The 21864-nt window shown below is 36.1% G+C and overlaps 1 protein-coding gene across 1 annotated transcript in view; it reads left to right on the plus strand.

Annotated features, from left to right (window-relative positions):
* LOC150041609 (putative MAGE domain-containing protein MAGEA13P) overlaps nucleotides 1-21864 on the plus strand; it is a 132123-nt gene that overhangs the window by 11576 nt on the left and 98683 nt on the right. Inside the window, exon 2 of the mRNA XM_090325814.1 lies at nucleotides 5434-5512. The gene's annotated coding sequence lies outside the window, so the exon portion shown is untranslated. The remainder of the gene's footprint in view (nucleotides 1-5433; nucleotides 5513-21864) is intronic.

Raw genomic sequence — 21864 nt, forward strand, 5'->3', positions numbered from 1 at the left:
ATACTAAATCCACTAGCACAATGATGTTCATTGCAGCAATATTTACCATAGCAAAGATATGGACCAAACCAGATGCCCTTCAGTTGATGAGTGGATCAACAAGTTGTGGTATTTGTACACAATGGAATTCTATGCTGCTGTCAGAAGGAACGACATCGCCCATTTGTAAGGAAATGGAAAGACTTAGAAAAAATCATATTAAGTGAAGTAATCCAGACTCAAAGGAACATAGGCTCAATGGTTTCCCTCATTTGTCATAATCAGTAGAAACCTTGGGCTCTCCTAGCAGAGATTTACAATAGAACAAAACCTAGATACATAAGGCCATATGGTATGACACTAAAGGAAAGGACCTCTAGGATATAGAAACAAAAGCCATATAATGTGTGATTGTTTTCCTTAATGTACTATGTTATCTCTCATGTGTTTTGCTGTCCCTTGGGTATCTCATATCATTACAGTATTTCACCTTGTTATCTGATATATTGTATACATGTTTATTTGGTTATTTGAAATAGGATAGGGAAGGGAGAGAACAAGATGAGGGGCGGGGGTGGGGGGAGGGAAATGGGGACCAAGACATGAGAAAGGGTATCGATATATGTGAAGTAATGCACCTTAAATCTGGTGAATATAATATAACCCTTCTATTAATTACAATAAAAATATATGAAAAATAAAATATACTTGATATTAAAAACCAAACTGTTGAAAACACAGATTGTATTAGGATTAGAAATATTGGATCATCCTAATAAATTGTAGGACTGAATTTAGTAGCAAATTGAAATGAAAGTGGACACTTGCTTTAAACAGGAAATATATGGTCTCCAAGAAACAGTGTCACTTAAAAACTTTACCAAATTAATGACAAAGTTCAGTGAAATAAAGCATAAATATAGTTCCTAGAATACAGCATAATGGTACCCATAATAGGAGTTTCGGTGTGATCCAGTATTGGAAAAAAGGGAAGAAAAAAAAAGACATAAGGTTGCCAGTGGCTCACACCTATAATTCTAGCTACTCAAGAGCCTGAGGTCTAGGGATTGTGGTTCAAAGCCAGCCTGTTCTTATCCAATTCACCACTCGAAGACTGTTGCTCAAAGTGGTAAAGTGCTAGCATTAAATGCATAAGCTCAGGGACACAGTGCCCAGGTCCCAAGTTCAAGTCCTGTGTCAGAGAGAAAGAGAGAGAAAGAGAGAGAAACTTTCAAATTTTAGCTGGGTATGGTCAAGCCTACAAACTCCATAATTGGAAGTAATAGTATTTCATGTACTTTAAAGTACAAGACCAGCCTGGGCTATATAGGGAGACCTGTCTCAAAAAAATGCAACCTAATTACTAAAATAATAAATTAAACTTCATCAATGGATTCATCTTAGCAAAAAAATAAGAGGAGATAATTTTGTATGATGAAATAGGGAGATTCCTTTTCTCTTCATGTTCAGCTTTGTTTGCTTTTCACAATTTCATTATCTTTAAATATTTGTAGAAAGAAACTGGCATTGAACAAATAAGTTCATAAGTACATTACATCTTGATTGATGTTACCCTTTTGCTTGCTTTTTTTTTGCCAGTCCTGGGCTTGAGCTCAGGGCCTGAGCACTGTCCTTGGACTTTCTGAAGGCTAGAGCTCTCCCACTTGAGCCTCAGCTCCACTTCTGGCTTTTTTTTTCTATGTATGTGGTACCGAGGAATCAAACCACTTCCGATTTTCTGGTGGTTAATTGGAGATAAGTGTCTCATAGACTTTATTGCCTAGGCTGACTTTAAACCATGATGCTCAGATCTCAGCCTCCTGAGTAGCTGAGATTATAGGTGAGAGCCACCAGTCTGGTGAGTAGATGATTTTTCATTAAGAACAGAGGCTGTCAAAAATGCTAAAGACTATCAGTCAGTTATGTAGAAATTTCTTGATTGGGTCACTATAGCAATTATTATGCTTTCTTAGCATTGCCTTTAATTACAGACTAGTGATTTTTCAAACTTTAATACGTGTGATTACATGAGAAAATAGGACCCTTATACACTATTGGAATGTCAACAAAGCTAGCCACTATGGAAGTTAGTATGGAGGTTAACAAAACACAGAATTACCATATGATTTTGCTGTACCATTCTTGGACATATATGTGAAGAAATATATATATATATGTATGTATGTATAATAGAGAAATCCACATGCCTGTTTATAACAGAACTATGTACAATAGCCAAGATATGGACCAGTATAGATGCCCAGCATTCAATAATAGGATAAAGAAAACATGATAAACACATAAAATTGAGTATTATTCAGTTTTGGTGGGAATGTAACCTTGTCCAACAACTTTGGAAAAGGGTATAGAAGTTCCTCAAAAAATGAACCATAGAACTATTCTATGACCCAGTAATTCCATTACTGGGCAGTTAAGCCAACAATATAACCATGTTCACTGCAGCACTATTCACCATAGCCAAGATATAGAATCAGCTTAAATGTTCCTCAATCGACAAATGGATCTAGAATGTGATATATATATGCACAATAAATTTGTACTCATCCATGAGAATGATATTGTACTATTTTTAAGAAAATGAAAATACTTGGAAAAACTTACAACAAAGTGAAATAATCCAGACCTAGAGAAACAAAGGTTGCATGTTTCTATCATTGGTGGTAGCAAGAATGTACATATAAATCTATGATTAAATGCACTAGGTGGTGTGCAAGCGGTTACAAATAGACCCTATGGGGAGTACAAATAGTATAAAGTTTTAGAAAGGCCAACAAAGGCATAACTAGGAAACTGGTACATATGAGGGAGTTTGGGCCAAAGGGAGAGAAGTACATGAATGAAGGGAAAGAGGATGGGAGAATGCAGTCCAAGAATTCATTGTATATGCCAGAAAACTAAGACAAGTAAGGAAAGGGGAAGGTGCAAGGGAGATTGATGCATTATATTCATAAACTGTCTTGTACAGCTACTTAAAATTAAGAAATGTTTTTTTTTTATTTTTTAATGTACATTTTAAAGGTGATATACAAACAGCTTACAATTATATGTCAGGTGTATTGAGTACATTTCTTTTTGAACAGTGTCACCTCTCCCCTCATTTAAAGAAATCTTAGATGGATTAAATTATGAAATATTCAGGGAAATTGATAGAGTTAGACATAATCATGTTGAGAAAATGAGGCAATCTCAGAAAAACATACATTGAATATTGTTAGTGATATGTAGTATGTAGACTTAAAAGAAAGTGGAACTATTTGGAGAAAATAAATGGCAGGGTGAAAAAGATAGGATAGGGTGATGGGCTGAATATGATCAAATTTCATTATACACACACACACGCATACACACACATACATAATGAAATTCACTAGAATGTAAAATGTGATAAAGGGGAGAAGGCTTAAGAAATAGCAATATGGAGGAGGTAAGTTTGATCAAAATACATTATATGCATGTATTTAAATATAATGAAATTACTTTGTGCAATTAATTTATGTGATTAAAAACTTCAGTAGTTATATGAATCACCTATCAAAATGCTAAATGTTCAAAATACAGAATCAGAATAATTATATTTGATTCCGCATATCAAAAAAGCTTCTAATGTGGTTTGGCCCTAGACTGCCCTTTGAGTAGTCAGTAAGTAAAGAATATACTTAGGAAAAAAGAACTTAGTTCTTTCTCTTGGTTTCCTTTCTAAAAGTCATTCAGATTCAGAGTTAACAAAACTTGGTTGTTACCTAATAAGGATATACAGGCTGAGCATTCTACTAAGAGCTTTCATTTATGTGTTAACATTTTGCCAGCATGGGTATGAAGTGTTACTGCCTTTTCCACTTTAATGTGGCAGTCTAGCCTGCATATTTTAAATCATTTCCATCACTCATTTCTTTGCCACATCTGTATTAAGTTCTTAAATATGTTAAGTGCACAACACTAAACACTGGTGGAAAATTAAATTTGGACTCATGGGTTTATACTAGGTAGAAAGTGGATCCCTGATACTGAGCTTTGTAATGCCTCAGAGTTCATCATAATTGGAGAGGGTGCAACTTGGATTAGCCAGGGTTCATCAAAAGCCCCTGCCACATAAAGGAGCAAATTACAGACAGAGAATAGGGGCCACAATAATCTGGGAATCAATGAAATCAACACTAGTAATAATTGGCACATAAGTAATAACATGTAAAATCACTGTTGTGTTGGATAGTAATTAGGCCTCACCAGAAAAATAATTTGGCCTAATGACAGTAATGATCTTTTCTGGCATAACACCAAATAATGAGTGTCCTGAGGGGGGAAATCTGGTATTCTGTGCCAATGAGATGTGAACTGACTCCATAGATCATATTTGTAAGATGCCTGTTCTCAGAAACCTAAATAGTTCAATAAACTAGGGAGGCCTCCTTCAAGTCAGTTGGCCTTTGACATTCTGCATATTTGGTATCTGAATTTTAATGCTGTCAAAAGTTTTTCAATTAATTTGCAAACTTCTACAAGGCCCCTCTGTAGATTTTACAAGTCCTCGATGGTAGTAATCCTCATGAATTGTCTTCCCTGGTCAGGCTTGGGCTAGGTCAGCAAATAGTATATATTACAAACAGACCAGTGAATCGTGTTTCAGTTAGACTTGTTGCTGAGTCTAGTAGTTTTCTATCTTGGTTTGGGTATGGTTGAGTGTATACCCTATGAGCTCATATAATGCAATTTAATTCCTAAAGAGGGTAATGTCATAGAATGCATTGTCAAGGTAATGGGAAAAGGACCAAAAAGATATTTCAGAGAGCTTCAATCGCTCCCACCATGGGCTCAGAGTTCTAGAAAGGCAGAATGGTTTGAGCATATCCTTCTGGCACTTGTCAAGGCTGCAGCATGTACAGCTACCTTAGAACCCTGCTTTGTCATCCTACCAGGGAAATCCTTGGCCTCTTATCTGTGGCTCAAATGACCCCTGGTGCAATGTTGCTGTGGAGTGTGCTTGATGATAATTCTGCAGTATGTATAATATAGAAGACTAGAGTCTTGGAGCCTTCCATTGAGATTTCAAAGGAAAGCTTGAGAGCATAGAAGAAGCCTGCCTCAGGGAAGGGTCCCCCAGAGGGTTCCACTGACACCTCAGAACTGTAGACTATGCAAGGAAACTATAGTATTCAACATGCAGTTATAAGACTGGAAAGAGCTGTAAGCATGGTTTGAGTCCATGAAGGTAATAGGACTGAGGCTGCTTGAGTGCCTGGCAGCGCAAAATCTGCTCAAGTACACACAAGATCCTAGCATGGGGGTTTTGAATTTTTAACATCTTTCCTATTATGTTTCAGACATACTTGGGGTTTATTACTTGTCTATTCTCCCATCTTGGAATGGGAATGTATAACTTGGGACTATCTGACTATTTCATGTTAGAAATAAATAACTTGCTTTGATTTTATACAGGATCACAGTTGGAATAAGTTTGCCTTGGATCTTAGATAAGAGTGTCAACTTTGGACTCCTTAATTATTCCTGGAATAAGGTAAGTCTTCGCAACTATAGGAAATAGAATGGCAGTATTTTACATTTTGAGAAGAACATGGAGCCTGTGGGCCAGGAGTAGTAGGCTGTGCTTGTATTTGATTGATGTGTATCACCAAATGGTTATTTGGTTTGGTGTCTCCCGTGTATTAGATAGTATATCAATAGTATTTCAAAATGGTTTCAATTATCATTTTCCTTTTGCTTATTTATGTTGAACAAATTTTCAAGTGCTTATTGGCCATCTGTGTATCTTCTTATCTTTTCATATCTTTATCTTCATGACGATTTTTCAGTGAGTTATTTGCTTTAAAGTTAGTGTGATATAAAGTTCTTTTTTCATTGCATTTTATTGTCAGGGTGGTGTATAGAGAGGTTACAGTTACATTCATCAGGTAGTATATACATTACTTCTTGAACATTGATACCCCTTCAAATGTTTTTCTCCCACTCTCCTGCCCCTCACCCCTCCTAATCATATTATTTTCCTCTTCAATTCCCTATTTAAAATAAACAAATGAATGTATATACAATATACCAGGAAACAAAGTCAGATATGGTAACCACATGAGATTAACCATAAGGGAAAAAAAAGACAAAAGAAATAACTTCACATAGTACATTGAGATCAACAATCACAAAGATAAAACTCTTGTTTCCATATCTTAAAGTTCATTTCGCTAAGTTTCATCCTATATGGCCATATGTACTTAGCTTTTTTGTTACTCTGATCCTCTGCTATCAGAGTCCTAGATATGTTGCTAATTATTACACATGAGGGAAACTATTGAGGCTGTGTTCCTTTGGATCTGGCTTACTTCACTTAATATGATTTTTTTCCAACACTTTCCATTTTCTTACAAATGGGACCATGCCATTCTTTCTTATGGCAGCAGAGAATTCCATTGTGGATAAGTACCACATTTTATTTCTTGTTTTTTTTTGTGGATCATGGGTCTTGAGCTCAGCCTGAAAGCTGTCCTTGACTCTTCCGCTCAAGGCTACCACCCTACCCCTGGGTCTGGGCATTGTCCCTGAGTTCTTCAGCTCAAGGCTACTGCCCCACCCTTGAGACAAGACCCACTTCCCATTTTCTAGAGGTTAACTGGAGATAAGAGTCTCAGGTCCTTTGTGCCCAGGCTGGTTTGAACCTTGATCCTCAGATCTCAGCCTCCTGAGTAGCTGGGATTACAGTAGTGAGTCACCACACCCCACCCCTACCCACCAGAGCAAGTACCACATTTTCTTGATCCATCCATATACTGAGGGGCATCTGGATTGATTCCATATCTTTGCTATGGTAAATAATTCTGCAATGAACATTGTTGTGCTAGTAGCTTTAGTATGTACATAAAGCTCTTTATATATCCTAGGTATAAGATTTTTGTGTGCATTTGCTGGTCATGGGGCTTGAACTCGGAGGCTGGGCAGTATCTCTGAGCTTCTTTGGCTTAAAGCTTATACTCTACTATTTGGGCCATAGCATCACTTCCAGCTTTTTCTGAGTAGTTTACCAGTGATAAGAGTTTCATAGACTTCCCTGCCCTTGCTGGCTTCCGAACTTGAACCTGAGTCTCCTGAGTAGCTAGGATTACTGGTGTGAGCCACCACCACCTGCCTTGTATAAATCTTTTCTTAGAAATATGTATTTCTACCAAGTCTGAGGTTTGCCATTTTCTTAATGGCATTTTTGTGAGGCAGTAATGGGATTTGAACTCAGATTCTGATGTTTTGTAGTACTAACAGCCTTAGTCATATTAATGACATTTTTGGTGTGAGGAAAATTTTAAGTCTACTTTCTCTTAAAATGTCAGTGCTGTTTATTAAACTGATAAATAATAGCATTCCTTAAAAATAAGCAGCCCAACTAGCTTATTCCTTTGAAGGCATGCTGGAACCTTTTAGTCAGTATGACAGGGGAACTCATTAGGAATGCATAATTTCAGACCACATCCCATCTAACTGGATAAAAGTCTATATTCTAACAAGATCCCAGCTGATTAGGAAGTAAATTAAAATTTAAAGAGTACTGATCTGAGGAAAAGAACATTTCACCACCTCACTGTGACTTTTCTCCTTTATCAGTGACAGGAAGTTTCAGTGCTCAAGTACTCTACCATTTTTCACATTAGGGCAAAGAACTTATGTCAGCATTTGTATATGAGACTTTTCATATTCATTTGTTCTTAGTCATCAATATTTGGTTCAATTCTAGATACTCTACTACAGCAAGGAGCTGGATTAGTTTCTATATTTTAGCAAACCTGTATCCTCATCTCTCCTGAGAGACCATTGAGTCAAGCAGTGCCTTTCCTCCCATCATCTGGTTGGCTCCCATGCCAATTCATGTTGCCTCTGCTCTGAAAAACCTCCATTTTGTATCCTAATCAGAGTGAGTGACTGCTTTCTTTTCCTCTGTGTTCTAGGCTATTATAAAAGGAACTTACTAGAAAATATTTAGGTTTGCCCATTTATTTGCTCAATTTTCTTAAAGTAAGTCAGTGTAAGTGCAAATGTAATTTATACAACACTCAGGGCAGCATCGTAATTATAATTGTACCATATTGAATTTTGTTGACATTTGCACCTGAAGGAATTATAATGGGTAGTGGAATGGGTGGCAGCAGTTCTATTATAGTATTTGTTAATCACTGCATTAGACCTTTAGTTGCATTAATTCCTTCCAATGTACCACCAAAATTAGGGCTAATATAGGCTAGAGTAACTCTGCACTAAATTGAATATGTGTGTGCATGTGTGTGAGTTTGTCTGTTGTGGGGCTTGAGCTCAGGGCCTAGTTGTTGTTCTTGAGCTTCTTTGTGCTCAGGCTAGTGCTCTACACTTGATCCACAGTACCACTTACAGTTTTTGAGTGGCTAATTGGAGATAAGTATCTCATGGGGACTTTTCTGCACAGGCCAGCTTTCAACAGTGAACCTCAGGTCTCAGCCTCCTGAGTAGCTATGATTACAGGCATGCGCCAATGGGATCTCCCTTCTTCCCTCAATCATAAATTTGCTGGATAGACATTGAATTCTTACCTGCATTCTCATCTTCTCTTCTTCATTTGTCAATCCCTTTCCTATTTACACCATATATTTTTGTAAGTAGTGAAATCATTGACTAAGAATATACTCAGTAGGTTAGGAAAATCTCCCACTTATTAACAGTATATTCTTTTTTTAACAGTATATTCTTGAGCAAATTATGTAGCCTTTGAATCTTAATTTCCTTAATATGAAATGGTAGTAAACAAACATAGGTAACAGATTCAATTTTAAGAAAATATTTGGGCAGTTTTCTTGGCCCCATAGTATATGTTCAATAAATGCATATCTCAACTTGCACTGAGGTTATTATCATGCAGAGACTACGTTAAGTGAGTCAGATGCTTAGCTCACACCTTTTACTATAGTGAAATGGAAAGTTGCTTTAAATGTGTGTGTGTGTGTGTGTGTGTGTGTGTGTGTGTGTGTGTGTGTATTTATATAATGCATGCATGCTGTCTGGAAGTTGTAATGTAAAAAGGAGGCTAGTAAACCATGTATGACTGGTAAGGATAAGAAAAGACAAGCAGATCTTTGCAAGCATGGCACATTTGATTTTTATTTTGTTTTGAATCTTTGTGCTTTGTTGGAAGCAGTGTTCAGGGATTACAGCTTTGTTTCAAGTGTCCTTCCTGCTCATTAAGCCCGCTGAGGGGTTAAGGATAGATTCAAATCTTGCCATCTGTACTTTAACTAAAAGAAAATGTCACATCATTTTTATTGTGCTGTATCAGAAATCTGGGAAGATTTCTAGACATAGAGAAAGAAGGTGATAATTAAGCAAGTGGAGAGTTTTCTTCTTGTTAGAGAAAGATGTAGAAAATGAGAGTGCCTGTTGAGTCAGTTAAAATTCCATACGAAGATCTGATTACAAAGAGCAGAGAATTTTCATTTACATTCCCTAAGTTCAGTGAATTCCTAAGAAGGACTGAGAGATCTGGAGCAGATGGTTTCATTTGATGTCATGGGCAAACATAAAAACACAGAAAGGAAACTGACTTTGTTTTTACTGCTGCTTATTAGGACAGTGAAGAGTCAATAGACTGAAGTTCTTTGTAGTGTGACTCCTGAGTTAAAAAGTTTCAAATCGCTCCCACCTATCCTTCTCATCTTGGCAACCTGTGTAAGGTATGCTGTATGATGTACCTGACTACTGAGATTTTATGTGAATGTAAATTAGTGAGCTTCTATTATGAAGCTAACAGGTTGATAAGAAATCAAATTAATTGCTAAAGGTTACTCTTAAATATTACATTGCAAATGAAAATATATTACATTGCACGTTCATTTTTATGTCCACCTTGTGAAAGTGCTTACCAAGGAGATGTGTACCAGAAAGCACTATTGATTTGAGAAGTTTTTGTGGCATTTTGGTACATACTCTCATTAAGCCAGCATCTGAAATGTGAAGGACTCTCTTCTTGTCGTGGGAACTTTGTGAAAATGGCCAGGAAAATGGTGTGCAAAGGCTTATCACAACCTTGCTCTTGCTTCTCCATTATTGAGTGAAAACTCCTGTGGCTTCTGCCTGTTTGTTCCTGTGAAGCCCTGAGACCATTAGGAAAACAGAGGATACGTAGTGGCCTAAATTTTACCAGTTATCTTCATTATTTTGCCTCTCTCCTACTTTTCATATTTCCTTTTTGCTCTATCAGTGTCGACTATAGAATTCTGGAAGGAGATGTGTGTGTTCCAGCATTTTTACTTCCTTTCTTTAAAGGCAGCTGATTTAGTGAAAAGAAATACAAAATGAGAAAGACGAGTTTCAGCCTGAACTCTGACACTATCTTACAACTTTTAAGATGCTATGACAAAATGTCATAGGCTAGGTTGCTTATAAACAACAACATTGTTATTCATAATTCTGCAAAGTGGAAAATGTCAGATCGATGCCCTGATAGACTAGATGTGTGATGAGGGGAGCCACTTCCAGGCTACTAAAAAAACCATTTTCTTGCTGGGCCCTCATATAGCAGAGGGAGGGAAGCATCTGTTCCAAGTCTACCCCAATTCATATGGCTCTCTTCTGAATGACCTAATCATATCACCAAGTCTTTCTCTTCCTAACACCACCACCTTCGTTGTTAGGGTTTCAGCATGTGAATTTTAGAAGAAACACTCATGAGCTGTGTGCTCTGGGCTATGATTTCATGCCTCTGAATTCATTTGTGTGTTCTACAAAGTAAACCAAATAAGAACTTGTACATTTAGTTGTCATTAGGCTTGAAAGAGAGAATATGTTGAACATTTAGCAGGACATCTTGTACCTAGTGGCCTCTGGATAAATATTAAACATCACTTGATATTTTTCCAAGCTTGGAGCAGTCCCTACCAATCTTCAGGGTCCTTCAGAACTGTGGATCTTCTCAACTCACCAAACTCATTTAGTGGTTGCAATGTGTCCATGCTATCTTTCTTTCTTTCCTGACTTTGCTCAGGGATCACCTGCTATCATCTCTACTCTTGGTCCTGACTTATTCCACTCCATGGGTAATTCAAAAAGGTTCAAGAACTTACAAGTAGCTCCTAGTTGTCTTAGTCATTGAGTAACCTCAGCTTGTAGCTTCTGAGATTAATCTCTTCCTTAACCAAGAGTCTTCTTTTTTGGGGGGCACTGCTGCCTTTTGTGACTTGGCAGCTGGATTCAGTTCTGAATTGTTTCCTTAGTTCCACAGATCCTTGATTTTAACTGAACTTGGAGGGGAGGGGAGGCACTATAACATATAACTTCCACTAAGTCTGGGTACCAACATCACAATGACTGGCTGCAAAGTAGACAATGGGCTTTATTTCACTTTCTCTCTCTCGTATGCACATACTCTGACCACCTCTTGGGGATCTCTGTTCAAAATGCTGTAGCAAATATTTCATTCCAGGCTGTCTTCTCTCAGCCCCTCTAGAGATTTCCTCCCACACAACTGGTGTGCACATTTAGATAGCCAGTAACTCAGGGACAGTGTCAACAGGGTGATGAATACAGCCACAAGAGAAAAGGATAGTCCAAAAGCAGAAACAACTACTGTGAGCTCAAGTGTCCATCGATCAAACTAGGATACACTTTGGGTGATTGGAGGTTTTCCTGAAACTGAATTAATGAAGAATGTTTCAAAATTCTTATTTCTGTAAGTGAAAAAAATAGAGAACAGCAGGAGGTAAGCCTGACCATTTATACAATGTACCATAGTTCATGAAGTAGGTTCAAGATATCTTTATGAGTTGGTACACATTGGTGTGCTTAGAAAATAAGGGATAGGTAAGTTGCTTTTCCTGCTCCCCTATGCCAATGAAATAAGACTCCTTTATGATCTTTATGGGCCTTTACAGATGATCCATATCAGACATCCTTCACAAATCACACTTGCATTTTGAATGCTGCTGTGTCATATTGGATGCTTATGTCTTCTTTTTTCCCCCTTTTACTCTCCACGTTAGGAAACTATCTTTTTGTTGGGCTATTGATTTCCTACTTGTATTATATCATTGCTTTCCCATGTCTGCCATGGTCTCTACTTTGATCTGCCAGACTACTTGAAAAGGTGTGTTCCTTGATAAGATTTCACTTAAGTAGTACACTGACTTTCCAAACTCACCTGCAACTGTTCTTGTGCTGGAATGTCCAACTTGATTAAATGAACTTCTGCCTAAGTTACATTTTCTTTTCAAAAAATATTCACCCGACCATGACTGCCACTCATAAACACAACAGGCAAAGTATTCCAATTTTTTATGAATTAATGTTTTTGTGTCAAGTTGATGAGTATATGATGATAATGAAAATGAACTAAAAAAGAGTCATCTAAGGAGTTTGATTTATATTCTTATGTTCTCAGGATCTGGCTGTGCGTCCCTTATGATTGCTTACGGTTATTTAGGCAAGGAGTCTTGCCTGAAATTCTAGTTTATTTGGTACTGATAAGTCTAACATTATTGGAAATGACAAAAAGGAAAGAAGGGAGGGAAACTGGGACAAAAACACGAGAAAGGGTATCAGTGTGTGAGAAGTAATTCACCTATTACCTGATGAAGGTAACTGTAACCCCTCTATACATTATCCAACAATAAAAAAGGAAAGAAAATAGACTCTTACCTCTGAAGAATTTAGATGCTTGTGAGAATATTATTAATAACACGATTTGGGAACAGCAAAGCCCCTACTTGTACTGACCTATAAACTGAAAATGTTGCTAAGGAGTTAAGCAACAGCAAGGGAAAATATTAGGACCCCACCATTTATTTCTTACACTTATTCTTCCATCATTATCATTAACTGCAAACATTGATGAATTCCTACTTAGTAGGATAGGAAAAAAAGAGACATCTAAATCAAGGTGAAAATCTAGCTAGGCACCAGATAGCAAGTGCCAAAATTTTCATATAAGGCCGGCTTATAGAAGGCATATGAAAGCACAGATGTTGAGGGCCTTGGAAAGCAAGGGAAAGTTTTCCTGTAAGAAGCAAGTTTCAAGAATAGCTATGAAGAAGAGAAGGCAAAGTATGTCAGGCTGAGAAAACAGAGAAGTTTATTTTTTTTAGGACATTGCAAGATAACACTTTTCATTAAAGAATTTATTAATATTGATTCTTACATCATATTTAAAATGGTGTATTTAACAAACAAGTATTCAAGAAGGGAATCTCTACATACAATCACTGGCAATTAGATTTTAGAACATAATTTCCAGTACCATGTCCATAGCATTGGGTATGCAAATATTGAGTCCTCGCTCTTGTACTGTTTGGATCTAATAGCCACATATTGTTCCTTTTGGTGCACCTTTTTTCTTGACTTGTCTCACACAACATGATTCGCTCTAGATTCATCCACTTCCCTGCAAATGGTATTATTTTAGCAAGAAAAACTTAAACTGCAAAAGACCTCAGAGGATGCATTAGGTATAAACTTTGTACTTTATCCTGTAGCCGCTCAGGTACCACTCAAAATTCTTAAAAGGGAAATGCACTTTAGCAAAAGTCTTTTGAAAAAGCAGCATGGGACCAAGACATGTGGAAGGGTATCAATGTATGTGAATTAATGCACCTTCTATCTGGCAAATATCATGTTACCCTTTTATTAAATACAATAAAAAATTGGAAAAAAAAAGAAAAAGCAGCATTCCATTGACTTTTGCCTGTGGGTTACTGTTGCTAATAGTGATGATGGGGAAGTTATCATGAAGTTGTAATACAGAAGCAAAGCCTAAAGATGCAAATTTCAGGAAGAATAAATGGGCCAAATAGAAACTCCTGATTTCAGACTAAATATTTATGGAAACCATGTACAACATTTAAAATGTTTTTTGCTAGTCCAGGGACTTGAACTCAGGGCCTGAGCACTGTCCTTAGACTTTCTCAAGGCTAGAGCTCTACCACTTGAGCCACAGTACTACTTCCTGCTTTTTCTATGCATGTGGTACCGAGGAATCGAACCTGGGTATTCGTGCATGCTAGGCAAGCACTCTACCACTAGGCCAAATTCCTGGCTAAATGCACAATATTTTGAAGGCAAAAAAAAATCAAAAGACTTTCTTTGCGATCAATAGTCAGCTGTTAGTGACTTGGGGCATTTGACCTCTTCTTCTAGTTTCATGTTTTATGGAAATATAAAAACAAGGTGAATATTGATTTTTTTCTTTTAATTATATATGAGTAAAAATGTATCTTATGTGCCAGGGAATATCTTTTCTTCTTTAAATCTAAATATATTGGAAACTCTTTTTTGAAAATTAGCAATTCTATAGCAATAAGTTATTTAAAAAAACATGCTCTTGTTCCTCACAATGCAACCCTTTACTATTTTGCATATATAATTCATTTTACATAGCTATCATTATAGTTGTTTACATAACTGCCAATTAAATTTGTAGATTAAATGAACATATTGTAATAGAAAACTAAACCATATAAAAGTAAATGAAGGTGTTGTGAATCACAGTCAAAAATGAAAATGCCATTTGAGACAATTTGCTATGACTCCTCAAGCTGTCTTTAAAACAGCACATGAAATTGTACAAACTATCAAGAGGCCCTTATATATCACAAGCTGGAGACACAGCATCCTAAGAATATAAAATTACCATTTTTGAATTTTTCATTATCTTTGTAGTTATGCAAAGAACTTGCCATTTATCAGAGCAGTTTATGAATACAGTGGGTCTTAAGAACTGTCACCCCTTTCAACATTCTCACTCACACTTCCCAACCCACCACTTCTCTCACTTTTCTCAATTTTTAGGTTATATATTGATTTTTACCATTTAAAAAAGCAGTATATGTGCAACTTGATTTGTGTTACCATTTGAACATCTTCACCAACCTATCCCTTTCCCTTATTTTCCTCCATTCTGTGGTATAGACAATGCATTAAAATTAGCCTTTTTACTATCATTGTACTTCTCTTGAATATATAAAATAGTCTTTAACATCTGCTCCCTAATAATTTTGATGCTTGTTTAATTCATCCAATAATAGTAGTGGTTGCCTTTATTTACTTATGATTATTGAGTACTAGGCACCATACTAACCAGTTTACATTTATTATGTTCATTAGTTCATTCATTGCTTATGACATTTAATAGGATAGGGACCATTCTGGTTTTACATAGAAGAAAATCAATGATAAGCACAATATTAAGCAAAATAATATAAGCTGAGAAAATATTGTATTTGCTTTAGTTCAGATATCTCCAGTTTTAATGTTTATTTTAAAATTATTGTTATTATTATCTTTAAGTAATTTCAGAAAGGTGTCCCCATTTAATAAAGCAGTTTATGAACGCAATATGTCCTGAACAATGTTATCTCTTTGAGCATTCTCACCAATCCCTCCCCTACCCACCCTTTCTCTCCTTCTTCTTAATTTGTTGGATATATATTTAACTCATGTCTTCATTCTTCCCCTTTCCTTTCCCTCCTCTTTTTGTTTTCTGTGCCAGTGCTGGGACTTGAACTTAGGGCCTGAGCACTGTCCCTGAGCTTCTTTTTGCTTAAGGCCAGCCTCTACCGTGAGCTACAGTGCTTCTTCGGGATTTTTCTGTTTATGTGGTACTGAGGAATCAAACCCAGTGCTTTATGCATGCTAGGCAAGCATATTACCACTAAGTCGCATTACCAGTATACTCGTTTCCCCTTGATCCCATCCCATGTTTCTTGAGCACCTGCTTCGTGGTATTTTATTTTTCTGAACTTTGAGCCATCGAACTGAATAGAAGACCCAGAACTAAACACACACATACAGCCATTTAATAATATTTCATAAAGGAGCCATAAACCATAGGCTGGAAGAAAGATAGCCTCTTCAACAAATGGTGCTGGCAAAACTTGATATCCATGTGTAGAAAACTGAAACTGTATTCTCATATATCACCTTGTACTAGCATCAATTCAAAATGGATAAAGACCTCAATGTAAGACCTGAAACCATAAATCTATTACAGAAAAGAATAGAGGAAACATCAGAACTTCTGGGCACAGGCAGAAACCTTTTCAGTAAAGATCAAGAAGCACAGCAAATCTAGAAAAGACTTAATAAATTGGACTGTATCAAATTAAAAAGTTCCAACTGGCAAAAGTCATAGCCAAAAATCTAAAACAAAATGGGAAATTTTTACCAGCTACACATCAGACAATGGCCTAAATCCACAATATTCAGAGGGGTTTAAATAAACCCTGAAAACACCAATTAATAAGTGTATGTTTTATCTCATATGTAGAATCTAGATGTGAAACTAAGAGATATGAACACAAGGTGGGGACTAATTGGGGGAAACCAGTGGGAAGTGGGAGGGGGAAATAGAATATGAAACAATTACATTTTATTCACATAAGACAAAAAGTCATGTATTGACCAAGAAGCATTGTACTCATAACCTGATTTATGGATTTTAATCCCTTTGTACAGCTATATAGTAATAATAATAATATGAGAAGAAGAAAATAAAGGAGGAGGAAAAAGAATCATGATGACAATCCCTTTATAATTTCGACAGGCAGAAACTAAGAACATTTGTTACATGGTTTCCCTCATTTGTGGTAAATAGAATTTGCCTATAAATCTACAAGTAAACACCCTGAATGACCACATCAAATAAAACTTGGACATGATAAATTATATAGGACCCTCGTCATTAATATACAGAGGCCAAAAGAGGCTATGGACAGATGATCATATAAAATAATATTCTATGAAATTAACTGTTTTGCTTTTGGTACTTTTTTATATTTAGGAGGGTAAGGGAGGGCACATAAAGGGTAGAATAAGGACGAAAAAATTCAACAGTTACACTCACCAGATACTATATAGAAAATGAACTAGGTATTTTATAGGTATGTATGCGAAGGAAATATTGGGAGAGAGCAAGAGAAGGGGGAAAATGGTTAAAAGTAATTATACTGATGGTATCTGATTCATGAAACTGTAACCCTCTGTACAAAAAAAACAAACTTTGGCAGAAAGTTACAATGAAAGTGGTTAGGGGAGTGAGTATAACAAAGATTAACAGAGGGAGTGAAATCAATATGTTATATATAAATGTGTGTGAGAGAATATCACACTGAACCCTCCTCACTTTATACAATTAATATATACTAATAAATTTTAAGATTAAATACCATAAAGTTAGTTTAATTAGTTAAGTTGCAGAGTGAGATTTTAACAAGGAAAATATAAATTTAGACCAGCCTAATTCTTAGTTATAAAATGTTAAGTGATAACGAGCCTACTATTTTATTGTTGATCCTCTAATTGAGTGTTTTATGCCCAGATCCCAGGGGGGTTTTTTTGTTACATTTCTGTACTATATTTATTGATTCTTCAGGATTTATTACATGACATAGCATATAATAGAAACAGAAAGAGACCAAATCTAGCCATGTCGTTTTCTTTTAGTAACAGCAGCAACACTACAGAATTTATGATGAGAGTCATAATTAACAATTGTGTAGCTGACACTAGATGACAGATACTTGAGAGAACTCATTGGAAATTTTGACTAAACTTTTGGAGGATACTACATGATAAGACATTTCCTCTTCTTCCTGTGATAATTACCTTCAGGGTTCCGAACCTGGGAATAATACATTCTTGGATTAATTAATCTGTACTCTGATAATTTGTATCTTCTCATATTTCAATATTATAGTGCCAGTTGGCATTATGGGCTAGAAGTAGATAATAGTCTAACAATTCTCATATTATCAGTCCTTTTGACAAATATTCATACATACCTAGTACATATCTGGTCCACATTTGATCAACTTTTTTGTCACTCTCATCAATGTGTTTACATTCCCTTCTGATTGTTTTTTTTAATCAGAACTTCATTTCTTTTTCATCTTGTTTTTTATTCTCCTCTGTTATGAATTTAGGGGAATGGAAACTTTCCCCTCAACTTGTCACTCTTCTACAGTGCCCAAGAAAGAGTTGTTGTCAAGCACTGAGTGGTCACTTACCTGCCACAGTAGTACTTGAGAGTAATACTTTTGAACTCCCTTAATGTGTATGCAAAGTCTGTAAATATATAGAGTCCAACCTTAGAAAGGGACTTGTAGTGTCAGGCGTGGTGTCTCATGCCTGTCATCCTAGCTACTCAGAAAGAGGAGATCTAACCTAGCAGTTCAAAGCCAGTCCCAGGGCCTAAAATGTCTGTGAGACTCTTATCTCCAATTTATCACCAGAAGGCTGGGAGTGGTGCTGTGGCTTAAGGGGTAGGGTGGTAGCCTTGAGCTGTCAGGCCCAGAGTTCAAGTCATACCACTGACAAAAAAGAAAGGCCATTTTATTTTGTTGAATACATTTCTGTCCTAAAATTTTGGATGAATTTTGAAGAAAGTACCCAGCTTTCCATTTTGTGCTTGTTCTCCCAGATTGTAAGGCAGGACATGGATGAGTGAAGGTCAGCTTCGGCCAGGGGAAGTGTGCTCTTGCAGATCTCCTCTGTAATTGAAGTAGAGTGGGTAATACACTTTGTTTTCTTGGAATCTTCTCTGAAATGACCACTTTTAAGCCCTTTTGAATTATCTTCTATTGCTCTGCTGTTAGACATATACTAGGTTGAAAAGGCTAGAGTCCAAAGAAATGGCTTATATTTCACTTAGTGACTTCCTCAGTGATCATAGTGACTCAGTTAATATTTTTCCACCACTGTTTTCTTTTTTCATTTTATGTTTTATTATTGAGGTAATGTATAGATGGGTTACAGTTACATTCACCAGATGGAGGGTGCATTACTTCTCATACAGTGATACCCATTCTTACATTTTTGTCCCCATTTCCCTCCACCCATCTCCTCCCAATCACCTTGTTTTCCCCCCTTCCCTTTCCTATTTCAAATAAACATATATATAATATACCAGGTAACAAAGTCAGATACATTAACAATATGAGATTAACCAAAGGGCAACAAATGAGAAGAGAAATAACATAGTACATTAAGAACAAAATCACTCAAGATATAGCTTTTGTTTCTATATCCTAGAGATCCTTTCATTTATTCTCATCCTATATGACCTTATGTACCTAGGTTTTATGCTATTGTAATCCTCTGCTAGTAGAGTCCTAGATGTGTACTAATTATTACAAATGAGGGAAATCATTGAGCCTATGTTCTTTGAGTCTGGCTTACTTCACTTAATATGATTTTTTCCAAGTCTTTCCATTTCCTTACAAATGGGACGATGCCATTCTTTCCAATGGCAGCATAGAATTCCATTGTGTATAAGTATCACAATCTTCTTGATCCATTCAGCTACTGAGGGGCATCTGGGTTTGTTCCATATCTTTGCTATGGTAAATAGTGGTGAAGGAACATCGTTGTGCTAGTTGCTTTAGTATGTCCTTGTTTCTGGATGATTGGGTAAATGCCAAGTAGTGGAATTGCTGGGTCATAGGGGAGCTCTATGTTTAGTCTTTTGAGGAACTGCCATACTGCTTTCCATAATTCAACCACAGTTTTTTTTAACTAAAGAAAATATGCATGAAATGTTATTGGTGATACTCCAATGAATTAATGTATTTGAAAGCTACCAAATGTTATTCAAACATTTTTGCACCTGTATATCATTTATCTTCAAGGTCTGAAAACAATAAATCACTTTCTCACAATTAACAGAATCTGATTATGAATATAAAAACAAATATTATGTGGGAGGAGAAGTGCAAGAACAATGTTCAAAAAGTTATGTACCCAAGACCTGATGAATGTAACAGTAAAACTCTATACATGACACTGATAATAAAAATTAAGTTAGGAAATGCCCAAAGAAATAGATTCAAAGATGAAACACAAAACCTTATGTCAGTACGTAACATTTCTTGTTAGAAGTTATCCTAAATAATTAATTTATAAGTAGAGTATTTATTTTTAATGTTTTTCAATACCATTTTAAAGAATAAGATCTCAGAAGCATCCTTGATTATCTATAAATCCATTGTCTTTCTGTATATTAGTCATGTATTTTATAAAGTAGAACTGAAAGTATTTGGGAGGAATCTGACTAGCTCTGTAACACTCAGATCCCATGCTCATCTTTTCTCATGTACTCTTTCTTGACAGCTGATAGATTAAATCCTTGAGTTTTTTTTTTAAAGAAATGAAATGGCAAACCAGTAGTTTCCTGGCATGTCAAAAGCCTGTCCATCTGCCACTGTCCATTTTCTTGCCCGTCTTCTATGAGTACTACCCAGGGAGTACTTCTATTGATACTTTATTATTATTATTTGCCATTCAGAGTATTCTATACCCATCAGAATTGCTGGCCTCTTGACCTGTTGTAAACTGCTGTGAGGGAAGGAACCTAGCTAGTTTTTGAAGGTTTTATTATTGAGCTTCCTCTGATTCTCCTTGGATTTTCTGATTTTTTTTAATAAATTGTTTGATCTATTGATCTATACAGTAGGTTCAATTTTGAGCTCATTTACCTCATTCCCAGTTTACACTCTTGATTTATAAGCTGGGCTTTGTATCTATTTCTTTCAAATTAAAGATTGCATTTTTATTCTTAACTATAAAACAGTATCTCTAAGTTATTAGACCAGTGGCTAAGCCATATTCTGCCTCAAAAATATAGGGAGATGGTGGTGTCTCGCAATTTCTGCATAATTTTTTTAGAAATTGGAAGTCTTAACTAATGTGTGCATAAATGACTCTTATCCAGGCAAGCCATACAATTTGGTCCTTATGATGGTCAAAAGCACTAATCAACCATGTGTGTTCCTAATTTTCTTATCATGACCAATGCTTACACAGTATGAAATTTAAAGTTAAAAAGACATTTTTGTATTTTCTCATATTTCATTTCATTTTTTCATATCACTAAAAGCCATTCATAAGCCAACCTTCATATTCCTATGGTTTAACCTCTCATCACAGATCCTGCTTTAACATTTGGGTTATTTTTTTCTAAAAAAGGCAATAACCATACTAGATTAGTACCCTCTGAACTATTTCACTAGGATCTATAAAACTGCTTTCTTCTAGATGCGCCAAAGCTGATAGTGTGAAGCCCTTTGAAAAGTACATATGTATACAGCCTAAAGCAACATATACCTCTCTGATAACAATGACAAATGGGAAAGAAACGGAAATGATTTTGTTTATTTTCAAATTAGAAAAGGGCTATATTTCTGACGTACTGTTCTTAAGACCCTAAAATAAAGCATATGAAGGCAACATGGACAGAAGTCTTTATGTACTTACACATGTTCTGCTTCTCCAAGATTAATGAAAGAGAAGTATATGGACAGCGGGCTCCACACAATGATAATGTCTTGAACCCAAAGTCTGTTCTCTTTTAGTTTCCATTTCTTCATGTGAAATGAGAGAGTTGGAATCCTTAGAAAAAAGAAGCTTTAGTAGGAATGTTGATAAGACAATATAGATAATAGAGGCATAGATCTTAAGCTGCTTAACTGTATAATCTGGCTTCCTAATCTGTTTCTGCCTTTTATTAGGTAGGGAGTGACTTCAACACTAGTTCACAGCTTCATCATCGAAATGGGACAGTAATGGGGCCAGTTTTCTAGCAATATGAGAGTAAAATAAATCCATAGATATGACGACTTCAGAAAAATATAGGGGACATTATAAATGGTCACTAAGTTATAGGTATGATGTTTATATTTGTAAATGACAAAGCAAGTAATAATCACATTATGGTGTTTCCTGGTTCTGAAATCCTAGAAAGCCCAAAATGCTAGTAGTCTTAGTGCTCCTCAATGATCTCGCTACTTAAGTATCCTCATGATCTACTGGATGTGCTGATGAATGGGATAATCCCCTCCTTTTCCCTCAGGATATACACTGTATACACCC

Source organism: Megascapheus bottae, chromosome X, assembly GCF_031878675.1.
Source record: "Megascapheus bottae isolate mThoBot1 chromosome X, mThoBot2.hap1, whole genome shotgun sequence".
In the NCBI taxonomy this organism is placed as follows: Eukaryota; Metazoa; Chordata; class Mammalia; order Rodentia; family Geomyidae; genus Megascapheus; species Megascapheus bottae.